We start from the raw sequence: 14,975 nt of genomic DNA on the forward strand, positions 1-14,975 counted from the left end.
AAGTTTTCCCTATCCAAATGCAGGCTACACATCTCCAACAGCGGATGTTGCTTATGATGCCTTTTTATGCATACTATTGAAGCACCACACAAGCAAGCCTGGACAACCGTGGTTCTGTTGTGTCCACTGTTACACAGTCATTTCTCATGTATTTGTCCACAATTAATAATCTTAAATAAAAGCACACACACCCTACAGCATTGACCAGTAAGATTAGGCTACAACCTTGGCGGAAAAGGTTGCCACACCTGAGCGTTAATTGGCCAACATCCTTCCCCGCTCCCCTATTGCAATGTTGATTTGGACAAAATCGTCATCATTTCTACATCACAGTCTCCCAACATTGAAAAATGGGGGGGGGGGTGGGGAAGGGGCGAGTGTAAGCTGCATGTACATTTGCAACTATTATACAAAATAATACGGAACTATCACATATTTGGCTCCGATTGCGTGCTTTTAACACCAGAGCGTGCAGGTGTGGCAGCAATTTCCGCCAAGGTTGTCTGAATGAAATGTAAAAAAATCATCTGAAATTACGTTTTCGTTCATATCTTTAGAACGGAATGTCGGATTCACATGCAATTTTCACAAAGTCTTAGCCTGTTTATGTACTCTATACTGAATATAACTATTTGCATGTAATTTTTACATGGCTTGGTCTATGTATCCTATTAATTATAAAGATGCCAAAATAATGCAAAATATGTGAAAAAAACATCAATCGCCATAACATGCTGTCTACTGAAGATAGTACACGAAAAATTTTAAACCTATTTTAATGATGACGAAATAGCATAAAGTTTAAGTATTAGCCCTAATAATAATAATAGCAAGGATCAGAAGAGGCAAATTATAATCATAACAAAGTCATCAGACGGATTCGAACCCCTGACTTCACTGATCTATAGATTACAAGGCGACGACTTAAACGCTGAGCTACGAAGAAGTCGATGATTACGTGAGCATTTCTCATGTATTAATGCTAATTTAAAATTATGCAATGCTTAGGCCTATATGTACACTAAAACAGGTGATTTAATTCTCATTCACCTACAATTTCAATTGTTATGCCGTTCCGGTTGGTTTCACCTAATATAGAGATGATATAACCTCATAGTAGAATGAACATGTCATACAAATGCATTTAAGATCAGTAACCTATTGCACATATGGAGATGAGGTTGATGGTTTAACGGTCGACGGTCGACACAAACAAATTAAAAGAAATTTAGATTATTTTCTTTATTTAAAATTTGTCCAACGTGCGGAAAGTGCGTGAATCAAAATTCCAAGTTTATTCTTATAACCCTAAATACATTGCCAACATATATAATCGTTGTAAATCGATGAAATTATGTGTATTTGGAACGTTTCAGGTCAATTTTCTACTTGCTTTGCATAATTTTAAACTAACATTAATATATTAAAAATGGCTACAAAATTCATTCACTTCTACGTGGCTCGGCGGTAAAGGCGCCGATTTGTAATCTACACGCTACGGGTTCGAATCCTTTGTTAGTTTTGTTAAAATTAATATTTTTCCTCTTTTAATCCTTCATTATTATTGTTGGCCTAATAGTTAAACTTCACGCTATTTCATCATCATTCAAAAATGATAAAATTTTCGGTGTACTATCTTCAGTAGACAGCATGTAATGGCTATTGAGAAGTTTTTTGACACATTTTGCATTATTTTGGCATCTTAATAATATACATAGGCTGATCCGTGTGAAAATGATATGAAAAAAGTTATCTACGCTTAATTGTAACATGGATAAAACAGACATGATCCACTAAAAACCTGTGTGTAGCAGCAACTTGATACGATTTTCTATTACTGATATTTAACAGAAAATCATGCAGTTTAGAGGCCTAATTACGAAATGTGTGTAATTTAGCATAAAGGGTGATTTCAGTGACCACTCCCTAAATAAACCAAGTTCTTTGTCAAAATTTTTATTATGAATCAAAAGAATGTTATCTACTCCCAAATCGTGTGCAACATGAAGCTCATACGACATTCCGTTTTTTGAGTTATGAGACAAAAACGAAATTTAGATGAAATATTTTGCATTCGGCTCAGACAACCTTGGCGGAAAAGGTTGCCACACCTGAGCGTTAAAGTCATAATGTACGACCTTTTTTCAGAATTTACCTTTATTTTTTCAAAACCGATTTTTGGCATATTTGTAATACTTACACATGTTATAACTTAAATCTATGAGCAAACTGTGAAATTCGTCCTATTTGTAGTAAAGCGGGACGATTCTGTTGGTCCGACATAAAGTCATAATTTTTTAGATTATGACTTTATATGTAAACCTTATCATAAACCGTAGTCTCGTACAAAACTAGCTTATTACGCTCCCTCCACATGTGGAGGGCGTAACTCAAACTGGCCACGTGGGAGACTAACTCTGAGGCCGCTTTTCGCTGTCTCCTGATCCAAATAGTGCGATATGTTTCGAGTGATAGAGGTGAAGTTTATGATGTTGTTTTTTGCAAATTCCCAATGTTTTTCAGCGTCCAAATGTATTGGGAACTTTCATAATGATTGCATATTATCATTTTAGAAGAAAAAAGAAAAATCTAAAATTTAAAAGATCGTACATTAAGGCTTTAATTGGTTAACATCCTTCCCGCTCCCCTATTGCAATGTTGATTTGGACAAAATCGTCATCATTTCTACATCACAGTCTCCCAACATTGGAAAAATGGGGGGTGGGGAAGGGGCGAGTGTAAGCTGCATGTACATTTGCAACTATTATACAAAATAATACAGAACTATCACATATTTGGCTCCGATTGCGTGCTTTTAACACCAGAACGTGCAGGTGTGGCAACGAATTTCTGCCAAGGTTGTAGTTTATAAAAGAGCTTAAAGGCACTTTATTTAATGCCCAAATGGGCACTGACATTACAGTTTCTAGACAGGATAGTGACCTTTGGCACAGCGGGTAATCCTGTCTATTTCAATGCAAAGGCTAGGCGGCATGCATGTCCACATTTTTAAGCCAAATTTGTCATTTTTTGCAACTTTAAATTGTAGTGTTATTGTAAGAGGTTCCGTTGATAACTTTTTCCCATTGGTAACTACTTTCAAATTTTATGAAAATATAATAAACAATTCAGAATCTCCCAACATGTAAAAATTTAGCTGTAATACATTTTGATGATATTTGCCTGAAAATTAGTTCCCATCTTTTAGCATTGTGGTATGCATCAACTGATCATTTGGTGGTCTTGGTATGGCGATGTCCATGGGTCATGTGGGACATTAAAGCCATTATTGTAACATTTGCAAAGGAGGATGACCTCAATATTTTTCAAAATTCTGTTTTTGAACATGATTGTAATGTACATTATTAAACTAATATACCCTGCAAATATCAAGACTTTAGGTGCTGTAGTTTTGTCAAAATCCAAGATTTTCTATGATATGTTCATAACCCAGTTACACACATCAAAGGACCATGCTGTATCGTAACCGACGGAGTGACACACATAGGCGGCATCGGTTACCTCGGTTGTTCGGCTCAAAATTAAAAGGGGACATATCTGACATTAAGCTTTAGGAAAGCATTTGGAAAAGAAATACTATTCTAATTTTGATATGGAAATGTTACAATATGGCTTTAAATAAAGTGCCTTTTATCAAATAGCCTGAGCTTGCTGTAGATTGTACCTACACACCAAAGAAGAATTTTTAAAGTACCCACCCACCAGTAAAGTAAAATAGTCTTGCATATCTGCCGTGTCTACAGAGATATTGATTTGATCTGCAGCTATATTCCATTGGTTTTGATCACTTGCATAGATAGGTGAATCTATATGCATTTGAAGTGAGCCAAGTCAATACTCCTCTTATGTAAAGGTTGTTAAAGTACGTTGTTCCATATGTGATGCGATCTGATAGAATCACCCAAAGGCGCAAATTGGGAAATTGAGACAGCGGCAAATACAGGGAGCAAATAAATCCTTTTTGTAAAATACATAAGAAAGTTGGCTTTATAACAAGGCGGTTCTCGAACCACGAGTCTCGCCTGCTTTCGCGATCGCCTGCTTTTACGATTACTTTTGGTAGAAGTAAATGAACCTGCAACAACCCATGGCGATTTGCCTGTTCAATTTGAGCTTGATTGGACCAATATTGGAATTTGACCTTTGATCCCTAAATTTTGGTGGGTCTCGGCTGGGCACAATTACCTGGCTGATGGTGACTGTACCCACCAAGTCTCATGCCCATCCGACAATTTTTACAAATTTGACCTCAGATGACCCCTACTGACCCCAAAATGACCTTCCAAAAATTGGGCTCTAAATGTTGACTGTACATGTCATGCCCATACAAGTTTTGAGTCATTTGACTTCAGATGACCTCTGAGTGACCTCAGATGACCTTGCAATGACTGTCCAAAAATTTGGCTCTAAATGATGACTGTACCCACCAAGTTTCATGCCCCTGTGACAGTTTTTAGACAAAAACTGATACCTTTGCAACCAAGTATGCCAAAGATGTATTGATTTTAGCAATTGTACTGACATGTGGCTGATCACGAAAAAACTAATTACTTTCATAATTGTCTCCACCCCAAATATTTTTCATTCCCCCACAGTTTGCTCCCCCCACACTTTTTAGGCACAACCCCCAAAATTACGTAAATTTCCACTTTTTGCAGCAATTTTGTGCAAAATTTGCAGATTTTGCCCCCCCCAATGCTCCCACCCAAAAACAATTCCTGGTGCCACCACTGTGGGGAAGATGTGATTGGCAGACTGGGAATGTGGCTTTATAAACTACTGCAAGTGAAAATTGTTCACGCTTTGCTGATTGTGAACTGATTCATTGTGGGTTTTTTTAACTTGTGATTCTAAGCTTTGTTACATTGACCTATTTAATTTTCGCAGTAGTTGCTTGAAACACAGAAAATGTGAAAATAAATGCAGCACAAAATATTCCACTTTTATAGTATTGTTATTGCCTATACATACCTAATTCAATGCCAAGTACAATCACATAAGCTTATCATACACAATGGACCACAATGCCCTCATCCCAATGGCATAGTTCAATAACCTCAATTAAACTTAGTGATCATTCATTAATATATGCTGTAAGAAAATGTAATAAGTTGAAACTTCCACCAAAAATTGTAAGATCCAGGTGTTTCAAAAACTTCAATGAAGTAGATTATATTGATACAATCAAAAATATTGATTGGGGTAGAATATGTAATATAAATGATGTCAATGAAGCACTTAATGAATGGCAGTCTTCATTCAATGCTGCCTGTGACAAGCATGCACCATTTAAGGAAAAGAAAGTTAAAGGTTGTTTACCTGAATGGGTGAACAGTGAATTTTGAGACTAAGTAAAGATAGGGACTACTATTTTTCAAAAGCACATAAGACAAATAATGCTGAAGATTGGAGTAAAGCAAAGTCTCTTAGAAATAAAGTAAACAATATGAAATATTCACTGAAAAAGAGTTATTATAACGAGGCTATAAATAACAACATAAATAATTGTAAAAATCTTTGGAAAGCAATTAAGAAAATTATACCAAACAAAACATCAAGTATACCTACAGCAGTTGTTAAAAAGAATGGTAATTACTCAGGTAATAAAAAGGATATGGCAAATGAGTTCAATGAGTTTTTCACTTCTATAGGTAATGAACTTGGGAGCAAATTTAATAATAACAATGATAATTATGTATGCACTTGTAATACTGTATGTTCTCATCAAAATGATAGTGTAAACAAATTTAGTTTTAGAGCAATATCTAATGAATTTGTTCTTAAACAAATAAGTAAAATGCAAAATTGCAAATCATCAGGATTAGATCCATTCAATGTAAGGTTATTAAAGTTGGCTCGCCTTTCATCTCAAAATGCCTTGTTCATATTTGCAACCTGTCTTTGAATGGGTCTACTTTTCCTGATGCATGGAAGAAGGCTAAAGTAACTCCAATATTTAAATCGGGTGATAAAACTAATGTTAGTAACTATAGACCTATCTCTGTATTACCACTTGTATCAAAGATCATTGAAAGAGCTGTTCATGATCAATTATATGAATATAATTATGAGTAATGTAGGACTATTATCAAATGCTCAATCAGGATTTCATCCAAATCATTCCACAACAACAACCCTTCTAGATGTTCAAGATTACATTTTAAAGAATATGGATACAGGTTATGCTACAGGCGTTTTATTTATAGACTTAAAGAAAGCATTTGATACTGTAAATCATGATATTCTGATTAGGAAACTTAAACAATATGGGGTATGTGGGGATGAATTATTATGGTTTAAATCATACTTAAACAACAGAGAACAAACTGTTAATGTTAACTCAACTTTTTCTGACTTTAGGCCAATTGATATTGGTATTCCTCAGGGCTCAATTTTAGGTCCTTTACTGTTTATAATTTTTGTTAACTGTTTACCTAATGCTGTGTCTGAATGTAAAACTGTAATGTATGCAGATGATACCTCTTTAATGTGTAAAGCTAAAAATGAATCTGATCTTAAAATTCAAATGGAGTCATGTCTAAGTAGGGTAGCTGAATGGTTCAAAGTAAACAAACTCACTTTAAATGTTGAAAAGACTAAGTTTATGATCTTTGGTACAAACAAAATGCTTGAACAGTTCAACAATGTACATTTAATATATAACAACAATGATATTGAAAGAGTAGATGAGTTTAAATATCTAGGTGTGAAATTTGATAGCAAGCTGTCTTGGTCAGCTCATGTCGATAATGTTAGTAAAACTATTTCCAAAAGAACTGGCATAATAAAGCGTATAAAATATTTCCTTCCATACAAAACCACTGTAATGTTATCCAATGCTCTTGTTATTCCCCACTTTGATTATGGAAGCATGGTCTGGTCAAATTTTAGTGTAGAGTACCATAATAGGCTTCAGGTACTTCATAATAATCTAGCTACATTCTGTAGAATAATTCTCTCAGCAGATATAAGGACACCAACTAATGATTTAATGAATACATTGCAGTGGGTTAAACTTGATCAAAGATGGCATAATACTCTATTAATGACTGTTTTCAAATGTTTAAAGAATGAATATCCATCATACTTATCTTCTCAATTTGATTTTGTTCATGATAACCATAATCATATAACTAGAAATCATACTTCTAATACATTGATTGTACCAAAATTTAAATCAAATTCAGGTCAACGTACTTTTCATGTCAGGGCAGCCTATGCATGGAATTCTTTGCCACCGACAGTAAGAGCTCAGATGCAAAATATGACTTTAGGCCAATTTCAATCAAAAATTAAAGAAATTTAGGCCTGTCTTTTTCTATATTTTATTCATTTACTTGCTTGATTTTGTATATAAATATAATTATTGTATTTCTGTATTTTGAATCATGGTATTTATAATTATCTTGTAGTTGATGGTACCATTATACTTATTTGTAATATATTGTAAATACGTTGTAAATACTGTATGATACTTTGTAAATAGTGTGTATCGTAATATATTTTGTTGCTAGTATATAACATGTATCAATGAGGGCCTGCTTGAAAAGCAGTGCTTGTCACTGAAGCAGTATAACCCTCAATAAAGAAAGAATAAATAATAATAATAATAATAACACTCATAGTGCAAAATTTGACCTCAAGTTGCAGAGTATGAGTTTTTGTACTAAATTTTCTAAGGTCATTCAATGAATGTACAAATGTATTGGGGTTAAAGAACTCTGTCTTAATAGATGAACATGTTGTGGATCCTAGTGATACACACAATGGGTTTTGTTGAAGCGACTATGTGTAGTGCATTATCTGTATCACAGCAAGAAGACATGTTAACTGTAGTGTACTAAATATTGGTAAATGGCAAAAGACAGAAAATGCAAAAAGACAGAAGTTATGAATGAAAGAGTTGGTAGTTATGGACATGATGGGTGTAAGCTAGAGTCCGAAGTTTTCCGTTTTATGGAAAACAGAAGAAAATCATAAAAGCAATTATGAGTTGTGTATTTCAATTTTTATGATAAAAATACTGTTTAATCATGGACGTACTAATAGTACGTCCATGGTTTAATAATACCGAAATAAAGGTATATTGCCAAGGCATGAACCCCCTATATCCCTCCAAACATCATAATAGTCGGCCTATTATCGTGAGAATATTCCAATCAGAGCATATTGATCACGATATTGAACACTTTATTGTGACATTAATATCATTGTTTATACATTTTAAGCTTTATTCATGACACGGATTTACAGATTTTACAACACAGATTACAACACGGAAAATGGATTTTAGAAAACGGTAAACTTCGGACTCTAGTGTAGGCGCAAAAATGTTGAATGTCAGGTCAAGGTGATCCGATGTGAATTGAGTATAGATTATCAGCAAACATTCTTATTTCTTAAGGTCGTCTGAATATAGATTGTTGGATTGTTGTGAAACTTGGTGGATGTAATTTCCATTGAGCCCTTTGTTACACGTCTGAATTAAATGTAGACCTATTTAGAACACATTTTTAAATTCAGCTTTCAACATGAAAATTCTTGAGTATTTCCTAGTATGTCATTGGTGGTATTTACCAATAAATACCGATATTTCCCACCCAGTTAGTTGTGCCACACACCCGCCACACACACAAAATTACTAGCATTTCAAGTCCTTGTCAATGCAAAATTATGAAACATGATCTTCATCCATGGCGTTGTCTTTTTTACAGACAGTTCTTGTTTAGCAATTAAAACCAATCCTGTTTCCTTTGTGAACATGATTAGAAGCGAAACTTCATGCACCATAGTTATCCATCAATACTGTATCATGTATTATGAGCACAAATTGCGCAAGATTCAAAGTCCAGAAGTTCATACTTGTTTACTGATGAACTCAATTCAGATCTAATTCTTGATTGAATTAAAGTAATATGGTAATACTAATTAATATTGTATCATTTATAATATTAGAAATAGATTTGTATTTATTATCCACAAAATTTAAGTTTTCACTGTAAGACATCAGAATTTTTAAAACAAAAAATGCACTCTTCGGCAAATGTTTACTCATTACTGATTGAAGATATACATTTTAGAGCAACACTTTTAAAGCAATAATGTGTGATTTGCATAAAGAATAGATTCCTATTTAAATGTTTGTTTTCACAGATCACGTTATCCCCTTTTAATTTTGAGCCAAACAAATGAGATATAACAAAGAAAATTGCAATTTCATTCCAGCGCCTACATGGCGTGTACTACGCTCGCTGATCGCAACATGTAATACTGCACGGAGCATCACGTTCAATGTGTGTACACATAAGTTGACATCCACTGGAGATGTTAGCAAGCAGTCAATGATACTTGATGAACTCTGAATAAAACCGGGTCGACCCGGTTTTAATATAAAAAGTAAAATTTTACTGTTAATTATTAAAGCACTTCAGACTTAGTCTTTTACGCTGTATTTTAGTACACCACTGGGCATTATAATTATGCAAAAAGTAGAAATCCGAGTAAAATTGAGGACGTCGCTGTGAAGCAAATCACACATTATGGCTTTAAGTAGATTTACATCAGTAACTCAGTAAACCTAACCATGGTGCCAATAGCACAATTCCTACATCATGCAATGAATCGAAGATATAAAATTTGGCAAAATATGTACTAATTAATCTTAAAATAAGAAACAAAATCACACATTTTGTACAGTCTCTACTAAATGTGATATGCTGGCCTTGAAATAAAACTCTCCAGTTGGAGAGACTGAACTGAACATGGTGCTTTTTGGTAAGGGGGAAGGACGAAGGAAAGGAAGAAAGAAGAACAAAAGAAAACTTATTTTCTCAAGTGCAGTTTTTGAACTACAGACATTTGAGGGCCAGACACATGCATGGGGTACCTTGCCACAAGCTTTTCGTGCCCATATGACTGTTCGCATGATGACATAAAATATTGCATCATGTGGGATACCTGCGACTGTAAATGCTTTGTGTAGTGAGCTTTTGTGAGGTTTATCAGTTCGGTTACTTTAGGGTTAAAATATATCTAGGTCAAAAATGTTTCTAGATACATTCTAAATTTGCAATTCTCAAATTTACCATGAATAGCATATAAAAATAAAAATTTTCATATGGTATAATTAGGTGGTGTATGACATGCATTCCCTAAATTCAGTAAATTTTCATAAATCAACCGTGTAATTGAATGGGATTATTTTGAAATTTTAAAACGCTTGAAATATCACAAACAAATAGGCCTATGTTGATAAATAATATAAATACAAGCTAAAACCGTTGGGGTTCGATAATGAACCCCACAAAACTAACCGAGTATATGGAAAATGCAATATGGCCGGGCGGTTTCACGAGTTGCCGGCTCGATCATGTCATCCGCCGCCTGGTATACTTTATTACTTTCACTTCAATTTAGTCACATTTCATTGCATCAGTCTAGACCCATCGCATCAAAAATACAACAAAGAAAATAGAAACATGTCTGACCAATTTGTACAATAGAGGGGATGTCATTTTCTTCGGAAGGTCATGAATACGAGGGGTATCCAAAAGTTTTTGACATCACCAAGAAGCGAAGGAGCTATATCGATGAAATTTTGTCAGTGCAATTACTGGTCCTTCACTACATGATGGTCCAAAAATGGTCTCATAAGTATGTTTACTTTTTTTTTTTTTTACAGGTGGCGCTAGATGGGCAGTAGGCGCATAACCTGTAAAATGGTGAAAATTGAGGCACGCAGCGTGATTAAGTTCCTGCATTTGAAGGGTTAGGCCTACAATGCTCAGAAAGTCTATGATGAAATGAAAGCTATCTATGGTGATGATTGCTCATCATATGGCACTGTTGCTTTTTGTAAAAGGAATTTCCAAACTGGCCACATGTCCCTCACAGATGAGCCAAGAGTGGGCGTCCATCACAGTTTAGATATAAGCGCCACCTTTAAAGAAATATTCTATGTAGACTTCGCCTACTGCCCATAAGCGCCACAGTGAAAGTAAAGATTCTTATGAGAAAGTGTAATTAGGAGTCCTTATCTATCAAAATGGTCTCATAAGTATGTTTACTCTTTACAGGTGGCCATAGGCGCATAACCATGATAAGAACTTTCTTGAAAGCATTTCACCATTCTTATGAGACTGGAAATTCCTTTTACAAAAACAACAGTGCCATCAGTGAGCAATTACTAGATAGCCATTTCATATAGATTTTCTGAGCACCCTTCAAATGCAGGAAAATCGCTGCGTGCCTCAATTTTCACCATTTTACAGGTTATCGCCTACTGAGCGCCACCTGTAAAAAAAAATAAACATACTTATGAGACCATTTTTGGACCATAATGTAGAGAAGGACCAGTAATTACACTGACAAAATCTCATCGATAGGGTAGGACTACCAATTATCGGACACTTAAGCAATTTGCTCAATATTTAAAAAACTGAAGAATATTTTCCCAACTATAGGACATCCACGTAATGACCAAAGACAGCCCTAAATGTAACATAAAATTTGAATTGATGAGACAAGCCATTATAGATATATGGATTGAAAACCACATTGAGGCATCTTGCCAGTTATCGGACGCCTATGCCAATTATCGGACACTACGCAGCCAGTTACCGGACACCCGCAAAACTAACGGCACACATCTATTTTTTCAACTCAACCAAATGCAGTTAAGTTTGTGTCTATTCCTTCATGATTGTGGGTTATATTTGGACATTGTCTGATACTTCATGGTGGCATTTTCCCCACCGCAAACCACATTTAGGTACAATGTAGGCCTATACATTGTAGGCGCATCAACTATTTTAATCATAACAATATAATATAACTTAAACTTAACATCAAACCCTATTTGCGTTCTCAACTAAGCTAAAATAAGCTAAAATACACCTAACATAGTGCAACATGTTAATTGACATACAGCGCCGGCTGGCTGGCAACTGTTTATATATGAAGGCCAGAGGGTGTCCGGTAATTGGGCATGCGCAGATTTTACAAGCCAATTATCGGACACTTCATTCAACGGAGCGTTGTTAGCAACCGGTCATGTCAGATGTTGCTGCAGAAACTACACAGTTTTACAAACATAATAATAAAAATATATCAGTTTTAGTAAATTATGAAAAGCTCAAGACCCACACAAATTGGTCATGCCAAATTACGCTACCTCATAAGCAACATGTTTTTAATAATAAAGAGGCATACTCAGTCCCTTCACGCTCGTATTTGCGAAATAATAATAACGGAACCAGCTGCAAGGCAGCCATTTAAATGCAGTAAGTATCCATTCTTTCATTTGATGCGATATAAATTCACGTTGACTTGAAGAAACAACTCCACATGGTCCAAACCATGTAATCGTCCGATAACTGGCATTGTCCGATAATTGGTAGTCCTACCCTATAGCTCCTTCGCTTCTGGGTGATGTCAAAAACTTTTGGATACCCCCTCGTATGTCGGTGACTGGAGTAACTTTTTATGACCTCCCCTATCCCGGGCCCCTATCGCGGGCTAAATTTTTTTACGATCCCCATCTCAGGTCGAAAATTTTATGACCCCCCCTGACAACAAATTATTCATTGCCGGTACTAAGGCGCGAAGCGCGCAAAAACTTAAATGCAAAGAAAGTGTGCAAAGCACGTGCACGTTAAATTTTGATTGTAAAAGAAATTTTGAATCATGGTACTAAAGATTGTGCGTACATTTTGATCGTAAGTTAAGAATTCTATAACCCCCCTAATTTTGGTGTAAAAAATTATAACCCCCCCTATTTTTGGTCTAAAAATTCTATGACCCCCAGTATATTCATGACCCACCCCTCCAAATGACAGCCCACTAAAATAAAAATTACCATTTATCAAAAGCATTTGTATGATTGAATGTGACAATGCTTGAATTTTGAAAGGTCACCTATTGAAAGCTGAAGACCTTTAATTGAAGTCCGATGTATACTCCACTTCACCACTTTGCGAGAAGCTGTGATGAAAACATTAATTCGCAGCTTCGCGCGAAGGCATTCATGTATACTTCATCAAAATATCGCTGAGTATCGCGAAGAATTGTTGCCCGCTCTGTGCTTTCATATAGAAACTTCGCTGGCCTACCCCCAAAGTTGAACCAAATCCAACTCTCCGCAAAGCGAAGAAACCTGCTCTGCGAACGAAATTCATAAAATTTCAGCTCAAATTACTTGGCCTGCGAAATCGCGGTTGCGAAGTGGAGTATAGGCCTACATCGGACTTAAAGTATGATGTATACTCCATCGATGTACCATCATACATGGTCCAGCAGATAAAGCAAAATACTTACTGCAGGTTCGTCAATCTGTTCTACAATGTGGGGGGCACATAAAAAGTGGGAGTTTGGCTTGTGAGCTGAAAAAATTTCTGGCTCTCTTTGCTCACCCACTGGCAAACTGAACAGCAAAAATAATCTATTCTGGGGTCCAAATCACCAATTTTTGGCATAAAAATTCCAGGACTCCACAGTAGGCCATGACCCATACCCCCCCCTTCCAAAGAAAATGCAGCCCCTAAGGCCCTTCGCACTTGATTATTAGTTTCCTGTTAAAGTTTTTGAAAAAGGGACGAGGTGACTTTTAAATTTTTTTTTTTTTTTTTTAAATTATTATTTATCTTTTATTTTCTTAATTTAGTTTGACCTATTACAAGCAACTATTGACTCGGTTTTAACTAGAGCAGGCATTTCATTATTTCACAACAATATTTGATTTTGTACTCTTTGTTCATTCATCATTGTTGATATTATTAAAGTCAGAAAATGGCAAGTAGAAGTAGTTGAAAGTTATTTTAAAGGAGAAAATTAGAAATAAAAATAAAATAATTAATTATTTTGAGATTTTCAATTTTGGACGCGGGCGGTAAACAGGAAACTAATAATCAAGTGTGAAGGGCCTAACTTAAATATTTTCCATACCTCTCAATATTCTTCCAATGTGATGCTTCAATAGATCTAATAGACACTCAGCATGCTCAGGCCGCTTGTTGATTCAATCCCAGCAGCGTTCTTAATTAAATAAAAGAAAATCGGGTTATCCATCATCAGGTGTGCATACGTGAGAAAAGCTTCGCATTTCACTCATTAGTCTCCTCAGCTATTAAATCTGTGCGAGACAATCGTCACTCAAGTGAGAAGATATATGATTCAGATTTCATCCACGCTTTACCGCATTGTCACATCAAAGCAGTGCTGCTGGTGCACCACATGGTAGAAATCCCAGTAGCCTGTCTGTCACAACTTGCAAATTATTTATAGTTGCTGCCAGGAACACCTGAGATGATGAGTCCTGCTACACATGCATGCTGGATATCAAGCTATATCACATTGTTGCATAACTCACCTGAGCTGAGCATGAGCTTTGTGTGAAAGCTATTTTGAAACAAACCTCTTCCCGAAAAACTGTTCATCCATGTTCATTGCCACTACATTGTGATATAGACCAAGCACATGGTGATACAGCACATCCACTGATCTAGCACATGTCTATAATCCAATCACACACACATCACATTTTGTGTGCATGGTCAAGTTCAAGTACGGTACTATACTATACCACAACCAGTACACACTTCTCCCGCTCCCCCTTTATAAGTGTTATGTCAGAGGACCATACAATGACTGTGCCCTGGGTTTTGCATAGCAGCCCTGTATGTAAATTGGAACATGTAGGCAAAGATCAAGGTAAAGGTCATGTTGCGTGTTTATTGATGTGAAATACATGTAGGGAGCCAAAATAGTATTTTGTAAAAGTTGAAATAAATTTCTTGCAAAATGTTAATTTACGCTCTTCCAAGCTAACACAAAATTTAAAACCTGCAAATATAGTGTAGTTAGGTTGATGAAAATTGGCACCAAGCAAAACTGGTTGTAATTGAAATAGTGTGAAAAATTACTTAACATGAAAATTATCACTTCAATGGCTTGAACAG

General features: G+C 35.6%; 1 protein-coding gene across 1 annotated transcript in view; it reads right to left on the reverse strand.

Moving 5' to 3' along the window:
- LOC140164283 (uncharacterized) overlaps positions 1-14,069 on the reverse strand; it is a 45,341-nt gene extending 31,272 nt beyond the window's left edge. The window contains exon 1 of the mRNA XM_072187554.1: positions 13,963-14,069. The gene's annotated coding sequence lies outside the window, so the exon portion shown is untranslated. The remainder of the gene's footprint in view (positions 1-13,962) is intronic.
- Positions 14,070-14,975: the final 906 nt, after the last annotated feature.

This window comes from Amphiura filiformis, chromosome 11 (genome assembly GCF_039555335.1).
Source record: "Amphiura filiformis chromosome 11, Afil_fr2py, whole genome shotgun sequence".
NCBI lineage: Eukaryota > Metazoa > Echinodermata > Ophiuroidea > Amphilepidida > Amphiuridae > Amphiura > Amphiura filiformis.